The 25,692-nt window shown below is 36.6% G+C and overlaps 1 protein-coding gene across 8 annotated transcripts in view; it reads left to right on the top strand.

The window, feature by feature from the left end:
• Tenm1 (teneurin transmembrane protein 1) overlaps positions 1-25,692 on the top strand; it is an 889,770-nt gene that overhangs the window by 196,647 nt on the left and 667,431 nt on the right. For 2 of the 8 annotated variants that reach the window (XM_063280507.1, XM_063280508.1), the window contains one exon: positions 2,316-2,389. The exons of the other annotated variants lie outside the window; for them this stretch is intronic. The gene's annotated coding sequence lies outside the window, so the exon portion shown is untranslated. The remainder of the gene's footprint in view (positions 1-2,315; positions 2,390-25,692) is intronic. 8 annotated transcript variants of the gene reach the window in all.

Genomic DNA, 25,692 nt, shown 5'->3' with positions numbered 1-25,692 from the left:
ATAAAGGATTCCTGAAGCAAACTGAATAGATAGACAAACTGTATTTGCAATGTCTTGGCTCAAGTAAAAGACTACTTCAATAGTTCAGTATAGAAGATGGAGAGCCTAGGATCTCCCAGACATGCACCCGCAAGCATGGACAACACGCAAATAAAAATTAAATACATAGATAAATAAAGATAATTTGTCATATAAAAACACTAAGAGATATCCCAATTTGTTTGTCAGGAATTTGCTCTTCACTGTTTTCTTTTAGTTATGTTTAGACAGTGTTAGCAAATCTTCAATGCATTATTTTGGCGACTTGTTATGCTGGTGACATGCATGACCTGTTAGAAGATTAGTGTTCCAAAAATAGCCGAAACCCTTTCCTAGAACTTTTCAAGAGCTGGGCAGAAAATTCCTCACTACTTTTCAGCCTATTCAAATACATCTCTCCTTTTGATACATATAAAAACTTATGTCCCTGAACTCCATTGAGAGGGTTATTTTCTGTAGCTTCTTTATGAAAATATTTTATCTTTACCATTTTTCAAATATAAAATTATATTGTGATAGTAAGCATGCATTTCCAAGTTACATACCATATAATATTACCATAGGGATTTTTAAATCATCCCTTCAGAACCAGTAGATATGGTTGGGAATCAGATATTGGTTTATACCATGCCAGAACAAATCAGAAAAAAAAATTAAAATAATTCAGTAGTCAATTAGAAAACATCTTTGTGGGTACTATAAACTTGTGGTGCAGATGTGTAGTCAAAGTAACCATACCCATAAAATTAAAATAAATAAATAATAAAACCTTAACATTTTGCTAAAGCAGTGTTTCTCAAATAATTGCTCTAATAAATATTAAATAATAATTATGACTTTTCATTAAATAAGGCTAGCACTCTATTCTATTGTAATAATGAAATGTTTCTTTTTGTCAGAATCAGGTTTTGATTTTATAGAAATGAAAAGAATTTTCCTCTTCATGTGCAAAGGAGAAAAATCTTTTTTTTTTCTTTTTCTTTTTTTCGGAGCTGGGGACCGAACCCAGGGCCTTGCGCTTCCTAGGCAAGCGCTCTACCACTGAGCTAAATCCCCAACCCCGAGAAAAATCTTAATCACAGTATCTCCCAACTTTCCCCTCTAAACCGGCCTGCTGTTTGTCTTTTGTATCTAAACAGACTGCTCTCCTTATGGCCAGCTACAAATGTGAAAAGACTTTGGGTACAGTTGATAATTTTACTATTATATTATTTTACATCCATTATTTATTCTTTCAATATGGAAATAAGATGCTACCATTCCCATTTTGCTGATAGAGATTCTGAAAGAGTGAAGACACCTTTGGTTGTGCTAGTGAGGATGAGATTATACACTTTGTAAATCACAACACGTTTTAATTTTTATTGAATTATTCTTAAAACCCACATTGCTGTCTAATTCTGTGCCCCATGTGTCTATTGATAGATGAATTATTAGATGTAAAGGGATAAGGCTCTGTGAGAAGAGTAATAGCAAGGCAATTATAGCCCTAGGAAAGAAGCATCTTATAGATACATGTTTTCTTTTCAAACAAATAATAGGCATAGCTTCATGCAAAGAAATATTTAACAAAGATGTTTTGTTTAGTATTGTATTATCCTCTTTTGGTTTAAGTTTGCTAAGCTGTAGGAGCTAGCCACAGTTCACCCATTTAATCTGGTTACAGTGTGTTCTGCACATTAACTAGGATGTATTGATTTTTCTTGAAGTTGGACTACACAGTGGCTCAGAATCTTTAGCCTCTGATTTAATCAACCTCAAATAAATACCAAACCAAAATGATTTCTCGGTTTATCAAATAATATCACTTACGTGCAGACTATCCTTTATCACTAAGCCATATCTAGGCCTCTAAATGAGGGAAAGTATAAATTATTTAGTGAAAGTTTTTGGTGCAAATGTATAAAAATATTTTGCCATTCAAGCAAATATACAGTATTAGTACTAGCTGGTATATAAAAAACAGAAATGGTTAAGCAGGATCTTTCTTGGCTAATATATTATAAATTGTGTTTATGGTTATTGCACGATAAAATATTAAGTGACAATTACTATTAAAATCAAATAGTAAGATATTTATCGGGTTTATTTTAAAATGCATAGTCTGTTTTAAAACAAAATTTCTTCAGCAATAAAATTTAGACAAAATGTCAAACATCGTCTCCAAACAATACTCATCTTGTAGTTAATCTTCCCATTTGAATATTCATCCCCATTTTCGTCAAGTTTTTAACTTTCAAGACTATGAGACTCTTGGTTTCTACTTTTCCTCACAGTATAGCTACGGAGTGCGCAAGCTACTTTGTCGATGAGATCACTGGAATGCAGAAAGTATAAGAAATTTTATAAGGTACATTTATGAAGCCTCTTTCTCAATTCCACTGTTTGTAACTGGAGATGCTGAATGTTTTGGATGTCTATGGTGCACACCTTTTACTACAGAACTTGGGAAATAGAGACAGGTGGGTCTCTATGAGTTTGAGGCCAGCCTGATCTACAGAGGGAATTACAGGACAGCCCAGATTACACAGAGAATCCCTGTCTCAAAAAAAAAAAAAAAAAGAAAAGAAAGAAAAAGACAGAAAGAATGAAAGAGAGTAAGAAAGAAAAGAAAGAATGAAAAGGAAAAAGGAAATATTACATGTTGACTAGTCATTTGATATATGTAATATCCAGCAATAGCCAATAAATACTTTGAAAATATCTGTTGTATTCCTTTATCTGCCAAATCAGATATTTAACAGTGTTATATATAGCCTTATACACACACACACACACACACACACAGCAAACACACATATACACACAGAGAATTAAAAATGTCATTATGCAATCAATTACATAGTGCATGATCTCAAACATTATATTTGAATTGGTTTAACCATGTTTGCAATCATTCTTGATTTTGAATTATCAAGACATTTTTCCTTCATTTGGACTTTGTGTAAATTGATTGTGATGATAAGAAAGGATAATTCACATTAAATGCAGTATTTTCTTTATATAGAATGGATTTCTGGAAACACAGTTATATTAGTCCATAAATATCTAAGTCACTTCCAATTATATAAATACTTTTGTGGAAATTTATTAAAAATTATTTTAATTAAATTATTTCAACCTGCAGAACTATCTCTAGGCATGGTAATATAATTAAATCATTTCTGCTATATGCTGTTTTCTAGTATATTGATAAATATGTTACATTTACTGTCTACTTTAGCATATTAAGGTTATTAAGAAGCTCATTCATTTCTAAATGTGTAGTGTATATTTGAATGTGGGTAGGGATATTTTTGTCACTTTGATATACTGCATTGCTCTTTCTGAAAGCTTTTACTACTATTAGTTGATCAATTTAGAGAAGATGATAATTATTTCTATGTAAGCACAAATTGATACAAAGATAAAAAATTTAGAACCATTTTTCTAACTGAATATTTAGTATTGTACATGCATCCTAAATTCAAAATTATATAACCCTTTTTAATATAAATGAACAAGGCCATTTGTTGATGGTTTGTCATGGCTAATGCTACCACATGGTAAGATTTCCTAATATTCGTACAAAAACAGTTTCATTCTTAGTATCACAGGTAGTTTCTTATTATATTTTTTTTTTACCATAAAAAGACTGTTTCTAACCCAGGCAACTGTGTGAAACTTGCCGGTACTATCTTGCTGGCAAATAGAGGATATTTTCTCAGCGTTGCCAGCTGTGGTAGGTTTTACCATTTCCATTGTTCATGTTATTGTTTGCCTTGATTTTATCTAATTTCAGAGTAATTAAAAACTAAAAATTTCCCAAGGCCATTGAAAGTTCTTTTTAGATTATTTGAGTTAAGGAAATCAGATTTGTGAAGATGTATCATATTCTACTATCTTTAACAGGCATTTGCACCAATGGAGTTTAGTGAGGAATCAAGTCTTAGGGAAGTGGAACATTTTATTCTTGGGCCTGAGACTCTAGGTAGCATTTTAACTGAAGCCCACCTGTGAAGGCCTTGATGTGTCAAGTATATAGCAATAAAATGTTGGAACTATTTTGATTCAAAGGCTCTGAGTGGAAAACTTAGCTGTCATTGTGGGGACTGGTTGAAAGCGAGTTTGTGATAATGATAAGGTTCAAGAGATTCAGAGGTGCCCGGATATTGTTGAGCGTTAGAAGAAGGAAGTAACCCCAGATAACTCAGGAGAAGATAGAGTGACTTTGAAGGCGAAGGAGATTAATCACTTAGATATATACAATCCCAAGACTCTTCTGTTTGCCCCTGATGTTATCTACTTAGAATTTTAAAAGGTTCTAAATTCAGATGTTTTGATTAGACGGATACTTATGAAGTAGTTTGTTCACCGGGACAGGCATTATATAGCAATTATAATAGAAAATGATTGATAGTGACAGATTCTGTTTGCATTGATTTGCTTTGTTTCGTGTGTGTGTGTGTGTGTGTGTGTGTGTGTGTGTGTGTGTGTGTGAACGATAATGCATGCTTGTTTATACACAAGTGTGCACATGCATACAGGGATAGCAGTCAATACTGGTTGTCTTTCTCCAATCACTCCTCACCCTGGTTTTTAGAAAAAGATCTCTCACAGAAGCTAGAACTTCTCCAAACAGGCTGACCATCAAGCTATCCCCCACCCCCACACACATCTGTATCCTACTCTAGCTTCCAGAATACTGAAACAATGCAGGTTTCTATCAATGCTCTTGATTATGAATAGCTAAAAGGTTCTATAAGAACTGAAGTGAGATGCACCATACAACTAAGACCTATGCTTGCTCATTGAACAACCATTTGTTGTATACCTCCTATTTTTTCTCTTGCACTGAGTATAGATGGTATAGAATGAACAAGTAACTCCGGCTTTCTGAAAACTTAGAGCCTGAAGGTTGAGGGGAATAAAACTCCCCAGTCGTGATCAATTTAATCATTGAGAAACTTTCATGACCGTTGATAATGCCTCATCTTTTGACTGATTTGTTGATGTGTCTAGGTATGTGTGTATATATTTCTGTGTATGCATTTGTGAATATAGGGCAGGTAATACAAAATACTATAAAAAAGCACAAATCACAGTGAAATCTCATTGTGCAAGGTGGCAGCTGAGTGTACAGGACAGAGTCTGTAATCCTTTTCTATAGCTTTCATTTTGGTACATAGCCGTGTTCTATAAGGCACTGTTTTATATCATTTTAAGGATTATATTTTATCTCCAAAAAAGATTATTATGATCCTTAAGGTATTAAACATCTTTGTTACCTATCATATGTCTGTTCAATATAATTTTCTATGTTTATAAATTATTAAATAATGGAGCACATTCAAAGTGAGCTGAATCACAGGTTTTCCAAAATGGGTTCTATTCATTTTTTATTACTGGTATAAAATACCTCAAGTGGCATAATGTTAAAAAGAAAAGAGGTTTATTTACCTCACTGGTCTAGAGCTTGAAGGTCGCGTTTCCATGATCAGGTTAGTTCTTATGAGGGCTTTGTTGCAAATTGTATCACAGGGACAAGAGCTCTTGAAAAATGGAGAGGTCACAGAAGCACAGCAGGTGAGCACGGATGAGCTGCTTTTGTGTCCTCCCTCTGAACCTTGACTATTAGTGGCGCAGAAGTAGTACATTTCAATACCAAAAAATAAAATAAAAGGTGGAGAATGCTCTCCAGACTTGTATCTTTGGTCGTCACGCTGAAAATATTTCAAAGCACTGTAAGGGAGAAGAGCTCAGTGATCATGCAACCTTAGTTACGTCATTGTCCAAAGGAGAAAGCTGACAAGAGTTTTGAGCACTAAGCTCTGTTTCAAAAAATCTCACCGGATTTACTGAGACACTGAGGAGCACTCTCATATGCAAAGGACGCTGCTAGAGCAAAAAACATGACAGGCAACTGTGGTGCACATTGACTTCTAAAGTACTATTGGGGGGACGTTTACATCAGTTCACCTTTTCTGCTAATTCACTTGCTCCCCAGAACTCTCAGCTCATCAGCTTACCTGGAAAATGCTCCCTTCAAATAAATAGCATGATTTAAACAGTGAAGACCGATGAAAATCCATAAAACTCAAAGTAAAATTACACATTCACTAAAGCAGTATCTGTAGCCAGACCCTTACTATACCGGATAAGTCCTCGACAGGCTTATTATTAGCACAGTTGCCTCTAGAATTTAATCAAGACACTAATTTCAAACTGAAACAAGTAGGGGGAAAGAGAGCACATCAACTACAGTAAATTGAATTCTAGAAGACTAAGCCTCTGGAGGCCTCAAAAGTGAGAAACAGGAAGCTCAGCCTCATGCAGTCAGCTGCTCACAATATATTTGGTAAATGTCGTATTTCAAAAGATATCTTCAAAGAGTCTGGGCTCGCGGGCCAAGGATAAAGCATTTGGTTGCAACAAGTCTAACATATGCACGATCATTCCTCATTTTAAGTGAAAAACCAGACTGGCACAGAGCTTAGAATTTTCAAAACAATTTAGCACTCTGCACAGGGGAAAAAAGTAACTATTTTGCTGTTAAAAGGAGCATCTACTTTTCATGCCAGAATCTAGCTCATGTTACATGATATGTCATCTCTCATATTTGTAATACACCCATTTTGGAAATAGGACGTGTTTAAAGGAATTCTGCAAAGATAAATCTTATAGAGCAACTTAACCTTTGTTCATTTACTAGTTTTCCCTGTTCACGTAAATGAAAAAAATGTTTCCAGTGTTCTCAGAGGTAAGCTTCAGGTGAACTTTTGAGTTTCAAGAATTTTCCTTGTTCTAGGTCAGATCATATTTTCAATTATAAAATCTATAATCTTGAAGACAAGCATAATTTTGTAGCTTACTTCCAAATTTGTCATTTCAATGACTTGGTCTATGCTGAACATGAATAATAAAGCATCACGTATTAAATTTGGAGAGTACCAGCACGTATTAAATTTGGAGAGTACCAGGAGTGAGTAATAAGATTTACAATGGGCTAAGAAAATGATATTCACTATTCTCTTGCATTTTACCAATTTGTGGTAAGGAAACGCAAACCCATATTTACCCCCCCCCCCCGAGCTGAGGACCGAACCCAGGGCCTTGTGCTACCACTGAGCTAAATCCCCAACCCCCATATTTACTTTTAAACCACAGATTTTTGTTGGGGCATAGTTTATGTAAGAAATAACCCTCTACCAGCTAGTAAGTGCCTACTTTGTAGAAAGAACTCTCAGCAATTCCTGACTTGAACTAGCAAACCTGTTCATCCGTTTGAAAGACAATAAGGCATTGCTAACAGCTTATCTACACACTGCTGATAGCCCTTTTCTGTTCTCGCCAACGTGCCCTGTCTTTAAAGCTAGGTCAGTGGGAGGGCCTTTAACCCAAGGGAGAGAGAATTTGAAGTATCCATGTTCCTTTCCTTTTCTTTTCTTAAATTGCCTTTGTAGAGCAAGACATTTATTAGTGAGCCTTGACAGATCCTTGAGACTTACAAAATCACCCGTGGAGGGATAATAGGCTAACTTTGGATCCTGTTTGAGCTTCTCAGCTGGTAGTCGTTCAGCAATACCCTCCCCTGGAATCCGGACCCACCGGCCTGTCTACATTCCCTTCCACCTGCTCTGTTTGATTAACAACTGTTTTGGGTTGATAGTTAGTTTAAAACCGAGGTGTAGGAGGGCTATTGTTACATTCAAATTAGAACTTCTTTTAAGTTGACTCTACTGTTCATAGTAAGTGTTTGACTTTAATTTGTTCTTTGAACTCATTTCTCCCCTCCTTTTGTTATCCACTAATCTAGTCTACACTGATCTCCACAGACATGAATAGCCATTGTATTTAACACTTATTTTTATTTGAATATCTCATATGCACAAGTATTATTCTCTAATTGTCTTACATAAAACATGTAAATTAAAATACATAGACTTTTGGCTTTTGTATAAGCATTTATTTTTGAATATAAATATACTGATATAAACATATACTAGAACGCAAGTTAATAGAAATTAGATGTTTTCTTATAGCCATGCTCTTACTAAATTGAACGATCATGACATTTCTTTGGAATTTGGTGAGTAGAAGGAGGTGCTTTCAAAAGAAACTTTCCATCTCATTTCTTCATATCACATTAGGCTTGTAATCTCAAATGACATTTTCCAGCATGATAACTAGCTTCAGTTGACCAACTCAATTGCAACTTTGCTATTCTGCCATTACAAAATTTCAATTCAGCCTAAAGGAAACATTTTGTACTGTTAAATAGGATAAAGATGTCATTCTGGTTTAGAAAACAATTACTTAAGGGTCCTGGAAATATCTCCATCAGTGGAATAAATCTGTGGTAGTCTATGGGGGATACTTTAAAGGGTATTTCTGAGTGTGCAGATTCATGTGTCTCTGTGTGTGTTCCTTGTACCTTTTCTCTGACTCCTTTTTTTTTTTTTGGATGTTGTTGTCTGTTTTGGCTTAATCAGGTTTGTTTGTTCGTTTTAGATGCCTGCTTGTTTTCTGGAGAGAGAGAGAGAGAGAGAGAGAGAGAGAGAGAGAGAGAGAGAGAGAGAGAGAGAGAAAGGGAGAAAGGGAGAGAGAGAGAAAGGGAGAAAGGGAGAAATGGAGAAAGGGAGAAAGGGAGAAAGGGAGAAAGGGAGAAAGTAAAAACTTGGATGGTTATAAAATGGGGAGTACCTGGGAGCAGGGGCTACCTTTTGTACAAATTCTGCTACTTCATTAAATGAAGCCCATTATTATTATGCTAAAAGGATGAACATACTGAGCTGCATGTGCAAGTCTTACTGTTTCAACCAGAATGTTAATTCATGCTTCAGTAAAGCATCTATGCATAGTACATAAATTACCTTTCAATGCTTTGTTTATGCTTCACCTTTCTCATAAATCAAATGATTATATCCTATTTCAAAGATGCTACTACCTATAGACATAGTAGCAGGTTTCCTTATGGTTTTTTCATACATGCTTAGCTTTCATTGATATGCACCCTGCATGATTGTTCTTACTGCTCTCTTTAGTTCCTCAGAAATATCTGTTCATGTGTAATATATTTTCTCAATGCCTATGTTGAACTTTTTGTTTTAGCCTTATAATTCACTGACAACAGACACATTTTTGCTAAGTCAAGTTTATCCATTTCTAAATATATTTCTCTTATTTTATAGTTTAATTTTATTTTTATTGAAAATTGATTTTTTTCATGCAATGTATTCCAATCACAGTTTTTCATCTCCCAACTCCTCCCAGATTTTCCCAATCTCCAGACCATCCAAATCTGCATTCTTCCTTCCTTTCTTGCTCTCATCAGAAAACAAGCAGGCACCTAAAATGAATAAACAAATCCGAATAAGCCAAAACAAACAAACAACAACATCAAAAAAAAACAAATAAAAGGCACAAAAATCACATACAGACAGAGACACATACATCTGCACATTCAGAAATACCCTAAAATAACACAAAATCAAAAACATAAGCAAAATACCTGTGAGGTTAAAATAAATGCCCAGACAAGCCATCACTGGGTTCATTTTGCATTGGCCATCCACCACTACTAGGTATAGGGCCCGCCCTTAAGAGTAAATTGTATACCCAATGAGACTCCATTGGAGAAAACTAATTTTTCCCCTACAAGAATTTTTTTTTGTTTCTGAGTTAGGGATGGAGTATCAAGGGATTCACTTCCCCTCTCAGTGCCGGGTCGCCATCTGACTTAGAACAGTGCAGTTCTTGTGCATGCTGCCGCGGTTTCTGTGAGTACATTAAAGTATCAGTCACGCTATATTAGAAGGCCCTGTTTCTATTGTGTTCCTTGTAGTCTGCCTCTTGCCTCTCTTTCATCCTCCTATTGTTCAGGGCTCCCTGATCCCCGAGGGGAGGAATTTGATATAGACATCCCACTTAGAACTGTGCATTCGAAGGACTCATTTTCTGTGTGTGTAATGTGTGACTGTGGGTCTCTGTATCTGTTCCCATCTGCTTCAGTAGGCAGCTTCTCTGAGGATGGCTGAGCAAGGCACTGATCTATGAGTATAGTAGAATATCATTAGGAATCATTTTATTGCTACATTTTAAAAAATTTAGATCAAATTGGTTTTACCCTCAGTCTCTGAGCTATCTAGTCTTTGTTCTTGTTGATCTGGTATTTGGTATGTGTGTTGAAATGGGGAGAAGGCAGCAAACAGAACTAAGTAGAAAATTATAGCCCTTTTGTTTTCTCCTGAATCTCCCTTTGGTGGCCAAAGCCATTGCCTTATAGAAGCACAGAATATATCTAGGAATGAGAGTCCTTGGTGCTTGACATAGACAGCATACTATACACGTTCTTCTCATTCACTTGACCTAAATTAATGGCAACCTTTATGAAGAGCAACCAAGTAGAACTAAAGCACATTAAACTTAGAGCTTTTCTCTCTCCAAAATGGTGCTCTGTTTTGAGATTGTTTTTCATTACACAAAAGTAATGAAACAAATGGCTAAGTACATACAAATTTATTGACACCTGACATTTTATTATAACATGAGATTTAGGAGAAACCTTATTTAACCTGGCTTTCAGTGCCCTGTGGGTTATCTTGTCACCATTGGATTTCATTTCTGTAATTGAACACCCAGTTGCCACAGCCTAAATTTAAAGGGCCCTCTTCCTTTAAGTAGGCATACTATATTATATTCTGATCCTTTATTCAGCTCATTCATTTCGTAGAGTTGAAATTAGAGGTGCTTGGATGGGAGGGGGGCAGGGTTCATAGACAAATGGCAATCTCAATTTTAGTTGCGTTTTTGATGAGTTCCAGAATAGTTTCAGTCATCAGAGGCTTAAATTCCAATATTTTCTACCATTTGTGACTATTATAAACTATCCTAAATTTGCTTTATCATTTCATAAAATCCCAAGCACATTTTCTATATGTGACAGTGGCTTCAGAAATCAGATCTATTCTTTCTCATCAACCTTATTTCTTGTACTTTAGTCAAGCTCAACTCTCCACCCATTTTTTAAAACCTTATTCAATTCTGGGGCAAGGTGATGAATATTTACCTTGGCTAGATTGTTTCAACAAGATTTTCATGATAAAATGGACAAAGCCTACATCCTATGATAGAAATACATCGTGCATGGTACTCAGCATAGTGCTTTAAGTCTATAAACAGAAATCATCGATCCTTAATGAAAGGATTGTTCAGCCTCCTTAACTTTGATACTGTTTCCTCAATGATCATAGACATATTACCTATCTGAGTTAGCATAGACAACATATACATTGAAATTAGAATTATGTTGTTCTCAGAGAGAGAAAAAAGTGTTGCCTTATTTGTCTTTTAGTTGTACTAAAATCAGTAAACCCTTCTGTGATTTGATATAAAATCTGTTTGTGAATGGTTGTTAGATTTCTAATCCTGAAATTCAGAAAATAAAATTGGTCTTTCAACTGTAGTATGTATTTTGGGAGAGCTATATTAGACACATGATTTCCAATGATTTACTTGGAACCCAAAAAATATCTCTGTGGCCATTTCTAGCACAAGACAACATAAAGAAATAGTAGTTTGATGCTATGAGGATATTTTCAGGAACTTAACAGTAATTTCACAAAAGCTAGGTCAGAAGTTAATGTGAAGAAGGATTAAAGACTTTGAAAGATGCCAGCAACTATTCGATGATTATAGCACTTCAGGATTATAACTTGCATTTTCTAAGTACTATGAACAATTCTCTGATTTCACCCTTAAAAATCCCACTTACTAGTTTAAAATGAAAACCTTCTAGAAGCAGCTCTTCTGAAAAAGCATTTCATATTTCTTATTTTTCCACTTAGCTTTCTAAAGTATAAAAATGAACACATCTAATCTTAAGTTTATTCAAGGAAGAAAAATGCCCTTTATGGTTATTTCATTCATCAAAAATAAGTAACAATTTTGCCTGTAGTATTTCTGATAGGTCTCTAGAAACGTTAAGTATTGATTTTGAATGAAATCCTGAAATTCACGTCAACAAACTAATTTTTTTTTCTAAAGGACTTTAAACACTATGATTTATTTTTGTTTATATTAATACTCAAATAATCTTCTCTTGAAAATTGACACATGTACTACTGTGATGATGCCAACCCTTTATGTGTGGCTTCTTTAGTGCATGTGATTTATTGTCCTAATAGTGGAACTGGGGTACTGATGCATTCATACATTTTCTTTGATGAAAATGTCATGTTCATGTATAGCAACTGGCAGACGGTAGGAGGTTCATTTGTAAGTCCCAAACTGCTCCCAACTGCTAAATGTTCCAATCTTGTGCTGTTTGCCTAAATAGAAGCAGTATTGTGCCATGAAGAGTTCTGTACTAGGCCCAGGAAACATGAATGCTAGCAGTGTGAGCCTCTGAAAATCCATCTAATCACTTATTAAATAATTATATATTGGGATATAGGTAAGGCATAGGACTGAGAATTGGAAGCAGTATAAAATCAAATGTATGAACACCTGATCTAATGGAATATACAGTCTTGTGACAAACAGGTATGTATACATAATGGCAGTATTGCACTGTGATGAGTATGAACAGGGAAAGATGCAGTATTATATGTAAACATGTAATAGCAGAATTTGTTCAATACAGAGAGGTCAGAATATATTTCTCCGAGGAACTGAGAATTTACTAGCTCTGTAGACCCAATTAAGCAAAGAGGGATCACACATGCTAAAGATAGGAAAAGCAGACAGAGGGCCTGTGGTACTAAAGAGCATGCTAACCTTCTTAAAGACAAAAAATAGGTCAAAGTGGTAAGAAGTGATGGGAAAAGGGCGTCACTCTGCTTCCTGAGTGTTGGCGTGATATGAACATGTGTCTAATGTATCTACCTCTGTAACTTCCTGCTTTCAAACTATGACCCAAAATATACCATGTTTTCCTTAAATTGTTTTGTTAGGTATTTTTCAGTGCAAGAAAAGTAACTGACGCAGTAGTATAGGACTTTTAGGTCATATTAGAGAATTTTTCTAATGGTGTTCTTACAATCTAATAGGATGCCTTTGAAAAGATGTGGTCAGGGATATAAAGTGTCAAGATTTGCATTCATGAAAGATCCCTCTGACATCATTGTGAAGAGTCCATCATAAAGTGCCTGGAAAAAAAGGGTAAGAATCAGATAGAAGACAAGGAGTAGGCTGGGAAGCTGGCAGTATTAGTGGGGTATAGGAAGGTGGTGATAATGAAGTGGAAGATTCAATAGGAAATATGGAAAATTAGAAGAGTTAGACTAAATCTAGGGGCGGTAATGAAGGAAGAAACTGACAGTACTAACTCATACATTTGAAGCTTAAATAGGTGGATAGAGTGTCATACCTTGAAATATAGAAGACCAGAGAAAAATGATTATTTGTTTTCATGGGGGTAAAGGGTGCAGGAAGACAATGTAGATGTGATAATTGTTGTATTTGGTTGGTTGGTAGTATTATAAAGGTTTTGACTCATTAATTTCTAAACCTTTCAGATAAGGGTGATGAATTATAAACGTATCTCCTGCTGGGAATTTCAGAACTTTATATGAAAAAAGGCACAGAGAATGTTCCCTTTGGGGCATGTGGAATCTCAGTTATAGCTACCACCTTCAGATATTATAGCTGTATTAAACCATGGAACCTCAATTATCGAGTATCACAATCTTTAAACTATGTCAATACAAACTTGCCAATTAATCTAGTCAATTACATGAAATGATCAGCTACATAAATAATTGATTATATCATGAGTTATTAAATTAAATCACTAGGATTAAACTGGCACAGTAGACTAAGAATATAAATATAAATATATATACACTTACATCTAATTATACTATATATATAAATATATATACACTTACATATAATTACACTATACTATATATACTTACATATAATTATATAGATCTCTCTATATATAATATAAATGCTGAACTGTTGCAGAAGGCCATTGCTTTCTAAATAGAAGTTACTGAAGAGGGATGTTCTCTCCTGTTTCCACAATGGATATTATCACTGATGCTGTCTTGAGTCATCAACCATGAGTAGTGAACATACAGAAATAAAACTATATACTGAAATATTATAATAGAGTCTACTCTGTTTACTCTAGGTTTTTATTTTTTGACCATATTTAGTCTCAAGTTTGCAGGCTCCTTATGCTTAATTTTTATTTGCCTTTAGCCTTGCTAACCAGCATTTTTTGAAAATAGCTTTCTCTCATCATTCATTAGCACATGCCTTGTCTATACTCCCTTCTTAAATGAATGCATATGTATAACCAAGGTTTCAATCATCGCATAATATACTGTCATAGCTAAACTTTCTTAGGTTTTGAATAGCATGGTTGTTTGGATAAAATGATTTTCAGAATTTTAATATTAAGAAGGATGATAAAGGGTTAACAATATCTGAACATTATGTAATAAGCATGAAAAATGAGGCTTCTCAGTCCATGGACTATGGTAACTGAATGAATTATTGACAACCTCAAGGAAAAAGGTAAAAATTTCAACCAAATCATACCCATAATTAATCTTAATGAAATACTAGTTCATTCTTTTTCTTTACAGCTTGTTATGCATGAATATATAAAAGCAAGGCCTAAAGTCAAATATATTTTTCATGAAATTCTTTCAAATTGAGGTAGATAAATTGGCATTTCCATGATTTATGTAATAAGAGATTCTTTCCTATGCAATATGATTATTATTTAGTATTAAAAATTCCAGCATAAGTGAGCATAAATAGATTAGTCAAATATTGTTTGTTCTATTAAAGAGAAAAACTTTTACTTGCACTTGTATCACTAAGCTAAAGTTACTAGCTCTACATGATATGACTAGATCACAGCCAGAAGAAGAGGCTCCTATGTTTGTTACCTTCCCATTACTTGGACAAAATCCCCAAGAAAGTTACTTGGAAAAGAGGGAAGAATTATTTTGCTTCATAATTTCAGTATTACTCTGGCTCCATTGCTTGTTGGCAAGGCAAAAACAGAATATAAAAACCACATGACAGGAAAACAAACAAACAAACAAAACCTAGGCAGGATCCACAGAGACTGGGTACAAGATAAAACTTTCGAAATTATATTTCCTCAATGATGACCTTCCACCACCTAAGTGATAGACCTTTTGACTATTAGTTCTTTAAGTAAATGGGGTTAACCTCATGATGTAATCACCTCTCAATAGATACACTAGCTGGGGACGTTTTGATATGGTATGAGAGATATTTTATATCCAAACCAATGCAAAGCTCACAGGAAAAGTGGCCAAAATTTAGAAGCCATGAAAACGGAAGGTCTTGGCAGTACAAAATAAAGTATGTAATTATTCTTAGACAAGTAAACAATAAGCTAAACACCTAATACTCAGGTTAAACATGCATAAAACAAAGTCAGAAGCAGTGTTTATTCTGGGAGTCAAAATCAGATCTAACTCTAATAAATTTTGTTATAAAGCAATATACGACACTTTACATGAATGTTTATATTTAGTGTTTATGAATTCCATGAAGAAGGTATATTTCTTTTGTCCATTTTATACTTAGGAAAGCTGAGTCTCTCTCTCTCTCTCTCTCTCTCTCTCTCTCTCTCTCTCTCTCTCTCTCTCTCTCTCTCTCTCCAACCCCCACCTTGTGTGTGTGTGTTTATGTGTGTGTGCGTGTATTATCTAAAATTCCTCTATGTCTAGAAGAAAAGTTAAAACTTAATTTGCTTGCCCTTACCCTTCATGACTAACATAGTGACTGCAATATCAAACAATCAGATAGCTACTCAGGAAGTTTGCTGCTGATTGAATGAGTAAAGGCTACTGCAAGCCCCCAGTTACATTGTGTCATCTGGTCATGAATGTGTGAGCTCATTCCTAGCCACTGCCACCATAAATTGTATTTTGCTCTATTAGATACCCTCCAGGCCTTATTTCTGCTGGACAATTGATAAATTAATCCTGATATACGATGATAGCAGTAAATAATTACTGTATGTTAATGTGTCATCACACCTACATAACTTATTTGCATTTTAATGGAGCAATTGTAGATGTAATTCCTTCAGGCAAAAGAAAATGAATCTTGAGGGTAAGAAAGTGCTAATCTGGGATGTGGTGTGGGGAAAGGTGGTAATAGGGAAATCTTAAGAGACTCCCTGTATGTGTTATATCAGTTGTGATCTTTCCCTAGCTTTGTATTAGATTTGTTGATTCTTTGTAGCAAAACCTCAAGCTCTCTTGGGCAAAGGCAAACGGTTAAGCCTAATAAGATGCATGCTACTGTGAAATTAGATTAATTAGCTAGAATTTGAACTAATGTTTTGCTGATAAAAAGTATCCAAAAATCTACATATATGATATTTTTATTTGACATGCTTACAATGTACTATATTGGATATAATTTTTCTCTTGTTGCTGACGAATGGAGAAAATAATGGGGCAACTCATGAAAGAATTGGAAATATTTCATTTTATACCTGTGTATCATGCAGAACTAAATTTAACTTACCAACGCTGAAATCCGTTTTGGTCAATTCTTTCTTTAGACAGCTACAATAAATATATTATTGAGTTTTTTAAATGTTTCAGTAAGCTCAACTTTCTGAGACATGTCCACAGGTCACATAAATGATACACCTTTTAGGCCAGTGAAACAATTCGAAGTTATTCCATGATGTTATTTGTCACAAAATAGAGAACTGACAAATGAATGACCCACACAGTGGGAATGCTTAAGATGGTCATTTATTCCACAAGTATTTGGTGAGCACAGTCTATGCATCAGAAGCTGTGAAAGGAAGAATAGGAACAGGAAACATGAAGGCATAAATGGTTCATGTATCCTCAAGTTAGATCACGGAGTTTACACATTTTTTCCTGTGAAAGATTTTAGAAACTGCCTCAATTTGAATTGATAAACTTTCCAATTATCGCATTAACTTCATATTTCTTCAACTGCTATCACTTTGTAATGAATTTCAAAATCAGTCTGATTGCTTTAGCACTGCTTCTTTTAAATATTGTTTGAGTGTTCTGGATTTTTTGTTTTCTTTTCTAAAGCATTACATCAGGATGAAACTGAAGAGAGATTAGACATCACGTGAGGATTTAAAACACAAGTACTATATTTACATCCTTTCCTCTTCCCTCTCCTCCCTTCAACTCCTCCTGTGACCATGTACCCACCCCTTCTTAAATTCATGACCTCTTTAATTACCATTGGTGCTTGTGTGTGTGTGTGTGTGTGTGTGTGTGTGTGTGTGTGTGTGAGAGAGAGAGAGAGAGAGAGAGAGAGAGAGAGAGAGAGAGAGAGAGAACTCATCCCTGGAGCTGACTGATTAGCCCTCTCAGAAGCTGGTAATTGTGTGTAGCATTTCATTTATGGGTGGTACCTTATGCTGGTTACCTCATCTATACTGGCATGTGAACTGCTGTTGTCCTTGTCTGAGTCTTCTTTAGGCAACCATGTTGTTGAGATTTCATGAATACATCTTCCCTGCCCTTTACAAAATACAGAATCTTGCACTAGACTTCTTGGTCTTCTGGCTCATATAATCTTTCTGACCCCTCTTCAGCAATGTTCCCTGAGCCTTAGATTTATGGGTGTGTTGTAGATGTGTCATCAATTGGTGTTGGGTTCCAGTCAATGGTTCTCTGTTTTTTAACCACATGTAGATCTCTGTAAGCGTCTCTGTTGCAAAGAGAAGAGTCTATGATGAGAGGAGAGAGCTATAGTTAATAGTGGTTAGAAAGCTAATTCTTCAGAATGAAGTTGAAAGTATAGCAGTTCAGAGAAGTGGCAGGAGTAAGTTCTCCTCTAGGGACCTCACGAGCCATGAGTATTTGTCTAGGTTTACAGTAAGAGGCATGAACACTCTCCTCTAGAATCCAATTACATAACAGTTGGTTATCCTCAGGATATAACTACCACAGCTACAAAACACATCAAGGAACATTAAGAGAGAATTAAATCCTAATGTATCTCCAAGTCCATGAACAGTAGTGTATTTACCTGTTGAATCCTCATGCAATTTCCCTCCTTAATGTTCTTATACAATTCCTTGTCTTTACTTTCAATGTGTGACTTCTTTAGTGTAGAAATAAAACTGATTTTCAAATATTGACCTGAATCTTGAGGCATTGCTATTTTGTCTTATTGTTTTTGGTAGCGTTTTTGTGGCTTAGGATTTTCTATGTAGAAAAGTCATGTTATCATGAAAGTAACTTTCCTTCTAGCCATAAAATCTGCAACTCTTTTGTTTATTTTGCTTACCTTAGTCTGTCTCAGATCTCCAATCAAATACTTAATTGAAACAATAAGCCCAGATAGCCTATACCTGCTTCTGGACATCAAGAATAATAAAATTACATTTTGGTATACAGTATGATAGTAATTGTGGCTTTTTGTTGAAACAAGGCCTCACTATGCAACCAGGAATGGACATATTCACTAGTGACACACATAAGTATAGCTATCACCACTCATCAGGAAGCCTTTAATAGTCTTTTTTTGTTGTATACATTTAGTGTTTTGATTATGATGTTTTAAGGGGGCTTTCTGTTCTGGTTTAGTGTATTTGGCATTCTGTATGATTTTCGCTTTATTTTATTATTTTAATTTTTATTTTTAAATTGGATATTTTATTTATTTACATTTCAAATGTTCTCCCCTTTCCCAGTTTTCCCTTTGTAATCCCCTTATCCCATCCTCCCTTATCCTGATTCTATGAGGGTGTTCCTCCACCCTCACCCACCCACTCCTACCTCACACCCTAGCATTCGTCTACACTGGGGCATCAAGCCTTTACAGGACCAAGGGCCTCCCCTCCCATTGATGACAGATAAGGCCCCTTCAGCTCCTTCAGTCCTTCATTGGGACTCCTGTGATCAGTCCAATGGTTGGCTTTCAGCATCAGCATGTATATTGGTCAGGATCTGGCAGAGCCTCTCAGGAGACAGCTCAGGCTCCTGTCAGCAAGCACTTCTTGGCATCAGCAATAAACTGGGTTTGGTGGCTGCATATGGGATGGATCCCCAGATGGGGCAGTCTCTAAATGGACTTTCCTTCAGTCTCTGCTCCACTCTTTGTCCCTGTCCCTTTAGACAGGAGCAATTCTGGGTTAAAATTTTGGAGATGGGTGACTGGACTTATCCCTCAACAGGGGGGCCATGCCTAATCTCTGGAAATGGTCTTGACAGGTTCTCCATCCCCTTCGTGGGGTATTTCAGCCAATGTCATCCCTGTGGGGCCCTCGGAGGCTTTTGCTTTCCTGGCATCTGAGACTTTCTGGTTACTACCCCCAGTTCCCCATCCTCCATTACTACATACCTCTGTTCAATTTTCTGACTTTCTGAACATCTCCATCAGGTATGGGAGGTACCTGATTCTGTTTCTCTTTTACACCTCGCCACGCTCAATTCCCCCCAAGTCCCTCCCAACCTCTACTTCCCTTGATTATGTTGTTCCCCCTTCTAAGTAGGACTGAAACATCCACTCTTTGCTCTTCCTTCCTCTTGAGCTTGATGTGCTCCATGAGTTGTATCATGGCCATTCCAATATCTTTGCCTAATATCCCCTTATCAGTGAGTACATACCATATGTTTTCTTTTGTGACTCAGTTACCTCACTCAGGATGATATTTTCTAGTTCCATCCATTTGCTTATGAATTTCACGAAGTCATTGTTTTTAACAGCTGAGTAGTATTCAATTGTGCAAATGTACCACAGTCTCTGTATCCATTCCACTGTCGAGGGACACCTGGGTTCTTTCCAGTTTCTGCCTATTATAAATGTGACTACTGCTTATAAACATAGTGGAGCATGTGTCATTATTACTTGTTGGAGCATTATTTGGGTGTATGCTCAGGAGTGGTATAGGTGGGTCCTCAAGTAGTACTATTTCCAATTTTCTGAGGAACCACCAGACTGATTTCCACAGTGTTTGTACATGCTTGCAATCCCACGAGCAATGGGGGGTGTTCCTTTTTCTTCACATGCTTTTTGTATATTAATAGATACTTTCTTTGGGTCATGGAAATTTTCTTCTATGATTGTCTTGAAAATAATTTCTATGTTTTTGATCCTGACTTTCTTTTCCTTCTTGCATTACAATTTTACATAGTTATTTTAAATGGTATCCCAGTGTCTTAGGGTTTTACTACTATGAACAGATACCATGAACAAGGCAAGTCCTAAAAGGACAACATTAAATTGGGGCTGTCTCACACATTCAGAGGTTCAGTCCATTACCATCAAGGCAAGAACACGTCAGCATCCAGGCAGGCATGTTTCAGGAGAAGCTGAGATTTCTAGATCTTCATCTGAAGGCTTCTAGAGAAGACTGGCCTCCAAGCAGTTAGGGTGAGAATCTTAAGCCCACACCCACAGTGACACACATACTTCCACAAGGCCACACCCTCTCCAACAGGGCCACACCACCTAATAGTGAAACTCCCTGGGCCTAGCATATACAAGTCATCACATTCCACTCCCTGGACCCCATAGGCTTTTTCAAACACATGAGTCTATGGGGATCATCCCTAAACATAGCATGATGCAAAATACATTTAGTCCAACGTGCAAAGTCCCCATGGTCTATAGCAGTCTCAACAATGTTAAAAGTCTAAAGTTCAAGATCTCTTCTGAGATACATACGATCACTGAACTATAGTCCCCAAAGTAAGATAGGACACCAGCGGGGCTAACTCCAAAGTCTGCATGTCCATGTCTGATGTCAAAGCTGGCTTCAGATCTCCAACTCCCTTTTCATCTTTGTTGACTACAACAAAGTTATTTCTCCTGGACTGGTTCTACTCCCTGCTAGCACATTTCCTCAGCAGATAGCCCACAGCTCTGGTATCTTGGGATCTCCAAGGAAACTTTAATGTTACAGTTTTTTTTTTTAATGTCTGGGATCCACACATACTCTTCTGGGTTCCTCCTAATTGCAAGTGTCATTTCTCCAGCTCTGCCTTCTGTAGCACACTAAGCTCAGGTGGATCTACTCCACTGCTGCAGCTGTTCTCGGTGCTGATCCCATGGTCCTGGCATCTCTAATACACTGGGGTCTACCATTGCAACTAAGCTTCACCAATAGAATCTCATAAGCTTGCTTCATACTGCCAAGCCTCAAATCTTTTGCGTGACCCCTTCTGTCCTGGAATGTTAACTACAAATAATACTACGAGTTCCCCAGTGACCTTCCATGGCCTCTCACAGTGACAACTCTCAGTTGCTCTTCCTGATCCATTCATGCCTTCAAAACCAATACTACCTGGGTGACTCTTATACATCACCAAGTACATCTGCAGCATGAGATATAACCTTGGCAATCTCTGGAACACAGCTTCTTTTTGCTCCCAAAAAAGCACCTCCCAAAAGATTTCACTCAGTCATGTTGGTCTCTTCTCAATCGCCACTAATTTCTTAGCTCTGTAGTGCCAGGGAATTGTTAGCAATCCCCATAAAGCCAGATAGAAGCTCATCTGATGCAACTCACAGAAGATTTTATTTTATTCATGCTAGTTTGACCTCCAACCCCCAATGCACCACTGTCAAGGGTCATGGGGGAACCCTGAATGTCTATCAGGGCAAAGCTTTATAGTTAGCAGCAATCAGGGATAAGTGTGCAAGCATCTAATTGGAAAGCTACTGTGACCTTTAATGTAATTGGCTGCTGCTGGGAGTCATATCATAAACTTAATTTCTGCTCCCCTCTGCATTGGTGGTCATTAGGCAGGTGGTGGGCTTGTAATATTGGGGTGCAGGTTTGTTGGGGAATAACCTGCAGATGCTGGTTGTTGAGGGTGTAACCTGAAGACACTGGTCTTGGGGATTAGCCTAGAGACTGGACCTAGATTCAGGTTTTGTTGGGGGTGGGGGGGGCAACTTGGAAACCAATGCCAGGTACCAGCCTGTTAGTTTACCTAGATTTAAACTTAGGTCAGGTTCTCTAAACTGAATTTAAAACATTTGACCTCTCAGCTCCAGTTAACCAGCATCAGTTGTTCCAGTAGTCCCTTCTATTCTTGACTCTAAAATAGAACCACATGGCTGAAGCTGCTGAGTTCTGCTGCTTGCTGGAACTAGAACATGGCCCTCTCCTTATTCTATTACATTATCACTCCTTTAGTGCCTAAGCTCAGCTGTCCTGAAACTTGCTCTATAGATTGATCTTGAACTCAGAGATCTGCATGTCTCTCTCTCCTGAATACTGGGATTAAAGGTATGTACTACCATACCTGGACTTAAGCTTTCCTTCACCTAGAACCTGCTCTTTCCTAGGCTGGCTTTGAACTCAGAGAACTGCTTGTCTTTGTTTCCCGGTATTAAAGACTTGTACTACCTACCATGCTTGAACCTTAATTTACTCAGTTTAGCTGGGTAGAATCTTGCCCCAAGGTCACTACTCCCTTAATGCAATTTAATATCCTTGAACACAGGATTCAGCTACCTTTCACTTCCTGGTACCCCTTTAATACTCAAACCATATATTTTATATTTTCCCTTTCTCAGTTTGCTACACTTGTTTAAAGTGCTCTTCATGAGACTTACCCAGAGAACAAAGTCTATGATGGGTATTTCTGAGACTTCCTTTGTCAATGCAATTAATCTGAATCTCTTCACCTTAGCTTCGGCAGACTCTTCAGCAGACAAGAACAAAAAAACACATTCTTCACCAAAATACCAAACAAACAAACAAACAAACAAACAAACAAAAACAGTCTATAGGTCAAAGCTTGAAATTCTCCACTCCTCCAGGGCCAGGTCCACACAATTCAAATCATGTCAGTAACGAAGTCTTCCATATTCCTACTAGGCTAGCCCATTAAGACCCACTTAAAGCATTCCACTGCTTTCCAAATCCAAAGTCCCAAAATCCACATTCTTCATTCAGTCCATCATCATCAAGGCAGGAACATGTCAGCATTCAGGCAAGCATGGTTCAGAAGGAACTGAGAGCTCTACATCTTCATCTTAAGGCCACTAGAGAAGCATCAGACAGCTAGCATGAGGTCTAAAAGCTCACACCTACGGTGACATACCTACTCCAATAAAGCCACATCCACTCCAACAGAGCCACACCATGTAATAGTGCCCATCCCTGGGCCGAGCATATTCAAACCCTCACACCCAGATTTCTAGATGCTTTGTCCCCAATATATATTTAACATTTTCTTTAACCAATATACCTATTTGTTCTATTTTGTCTTCAATGTGTGATTTCTCTCTTTCAACTCTTGTATTTCCTTGGTAAATCTTGCCTCTGATATTGCTGATAAACTGAGTTTTTAATGTCCAGCTTTCCCTCAGTTTGGACTGTATTCATCCTACTTACCCTTCCATGTCTTAATCCCTTTTATATATTTCATTCCACTGGTGTGTGTGTGTGTGTGTGTGTGTGTGTGTGTGTGTGTGTGTGTGTGTGTTTTAACAGATTTCATTGATAGAATTTTTCAAATCTTCTTTAAGACCTTTGGGCATATTCATAATAGCTGTTTGGAAATGCTTGTCTTATGTTTCAGCTATATTGCACTTTTCAGGGCAGTTTTACTAATTTTCATTTGTGTAAGTTTGCTGGACTCTAGTGGAGCCAGGCTGTTCTGAATGTCTTTGATCATGTTTTTATATTGTCATCTAGGCTTCTGAGTTGGATATAATTTTCATTCTAGGTGCTATTATCTGGTCTTGTCTTTGTTGGGTGGATTTTCTGGTCCTTTGTTTCTGTAACACTCTCTAGTTTTTAGGAGCATGTGATGATTATGGGTTGCTTGCATGGAGTACTTCTGAGTCCCTGACAATTGTGGGCACTGAGGTTCCCTGGTAGAATTTGGTTTTAGGTATTCGGAGCTGACATGCAGGAAAGGAGATTGACTAGAAGGACAGGATGTTAACAGGAAGGAAGGAAGTTGAGTCTGCTAAGAAGATCTGTAGAGTCTACAGGGAATGGAGGAAAAGAGGGAAGACAGACCAGTGAGGGTCAACTGCTACTGGGCTGGGGCTGGGAATGAGACTGGAGAACTGAAATCTGAGATTGTGAAGGAAAGTGAATGTATCATCACAAATGAATGATAACGTCAGATAATGACTATGACGGATAGACAACCAAATGAGCTCACTGGCTAGACTTAAAGCACACTAGGGGATTCCAGGGTAGGTGGCCTTTATCTTACTCCATTTCTAGGGACATTGCATTATCTGGGCATGGAGGGTGGAACCTGTTACCAGGAAGGTCTGGAAACTTGCTGACCCATTGTTCTTGCTTCAGGCTAGATGGGTGGGCACTTTCTAGTTTCTGACTAGCTGCCTAAAACCTGGGGTTTTATAACTGGCTTGCCTGAACTTGCCAAGTTCTTAGGCCTAGTCTCCTAGACTGCCAATTTGAAACCTGTCATGGAGTCAGCATGTCTCAAAACGATTTTTTTTTGTCCCTACTTTAGTTCCTACTTTATGTCATGGCATGATATTTAATTGCTTATTGATAAAAAATAACTATTACTTTATTTTTACCCAATCTATTTTTTTTATTTTTAAATTCTTTCAATGATGAGATAGGAATTTTAATACATCTAGTCTTCCTCCTTATTTTGTAATATTTAATTAAAATTAATTCATAAAAATGTAATTATAATCTATCATTAAAGATGAAAGCCACATGATTTATTTTTAATTTGATTAACCTAAGAGATTTTGTCATCTGCATATAGTACCAGAATTTCTCAAGCTGACTATTAGTATTTTTCTTATAGGCTTATTAAGTTTTGCATACTGAAAAAGTTCTATACTAAAGGTGAAGCAAATTGTAGCAAAAACACAATAATGTTAAGCCTCTTAAAACACTGATTTTTTTTTATAATGAATCAAGAGCTAGGGAAAAATTCACTAAAAGAGTATTAGAGCAGTGATATGTATACTAAGCCCACTCCAGGTCATTTTCTGTGACAAATAACTTGTACAAAAGGAAAACCAGTAATACCAGGTCAAGAATTTCTAATTTTGTTATATCAGAAAAATTACCAATAAAGGCCTATGTTAATGCTCTAGTTTAAAAAAAAACTAAACTATAAACCATCAAAGCTGAAAATATTTTTCTTTTTTTTTTTTTTTCCTGGAGCTGGGGACCGAACCCAGGGCCTTGTGCTTGCTAGGCAAGCGCTCTACCACTGAGCTAAATTCCCAACCCCTGAAAATATTTTTCTAAGGTTGTTGATCACCATGTTTTCTTATTGTCATCATAAGAAATTGCCTCGGAGACAGTTTAGTATGATCAGATAAAAGCCATCTATGCTTGAAATAGTTAAGAGTCCTTTCAAATTTTTAAAATTTTAGGTGTTATATGTGAGTAGCAATTCCATTTTACTTGTTTACTAAGAGGAGAAATGTCACCATGACCATGATTCTCAGAAAGATTTGTGTGAACAGTTCAGATATATTCACCATGATAACATTGTGCCAGGCCTGGCTAAAACAGTTACACACCTTAATATTTCATTTTCACACACTGAAAGGTCTTAAGGTCATGAGGAAAATAAATTCAAAAAAAGAAAGCCAAGTACTTCATTTTTTAACTATACACCTTATTTTGAGTAGAGCTATTATTATTATTGTTATTGTTATTATTATCATTCCCAATAAATCATAGTGAATATT

This window comes from Rattus norvegicus, chromosome X, assembly GCF_036323735.1.
Source record: "Rattus norvegicus strain BN/NHsdMcwi chromosome X, GRCr8, whole genome shotgun sequence".
NCBI classification, from domain to species: Eukaryota; Metazoa; Chordata; class Mammalia; order Rodentia; family Muridae; genus Rattus; species Rattus norvegicus.
This window is presented reverse-complemented; position numbering and strand designations above follow the sequence as displayed.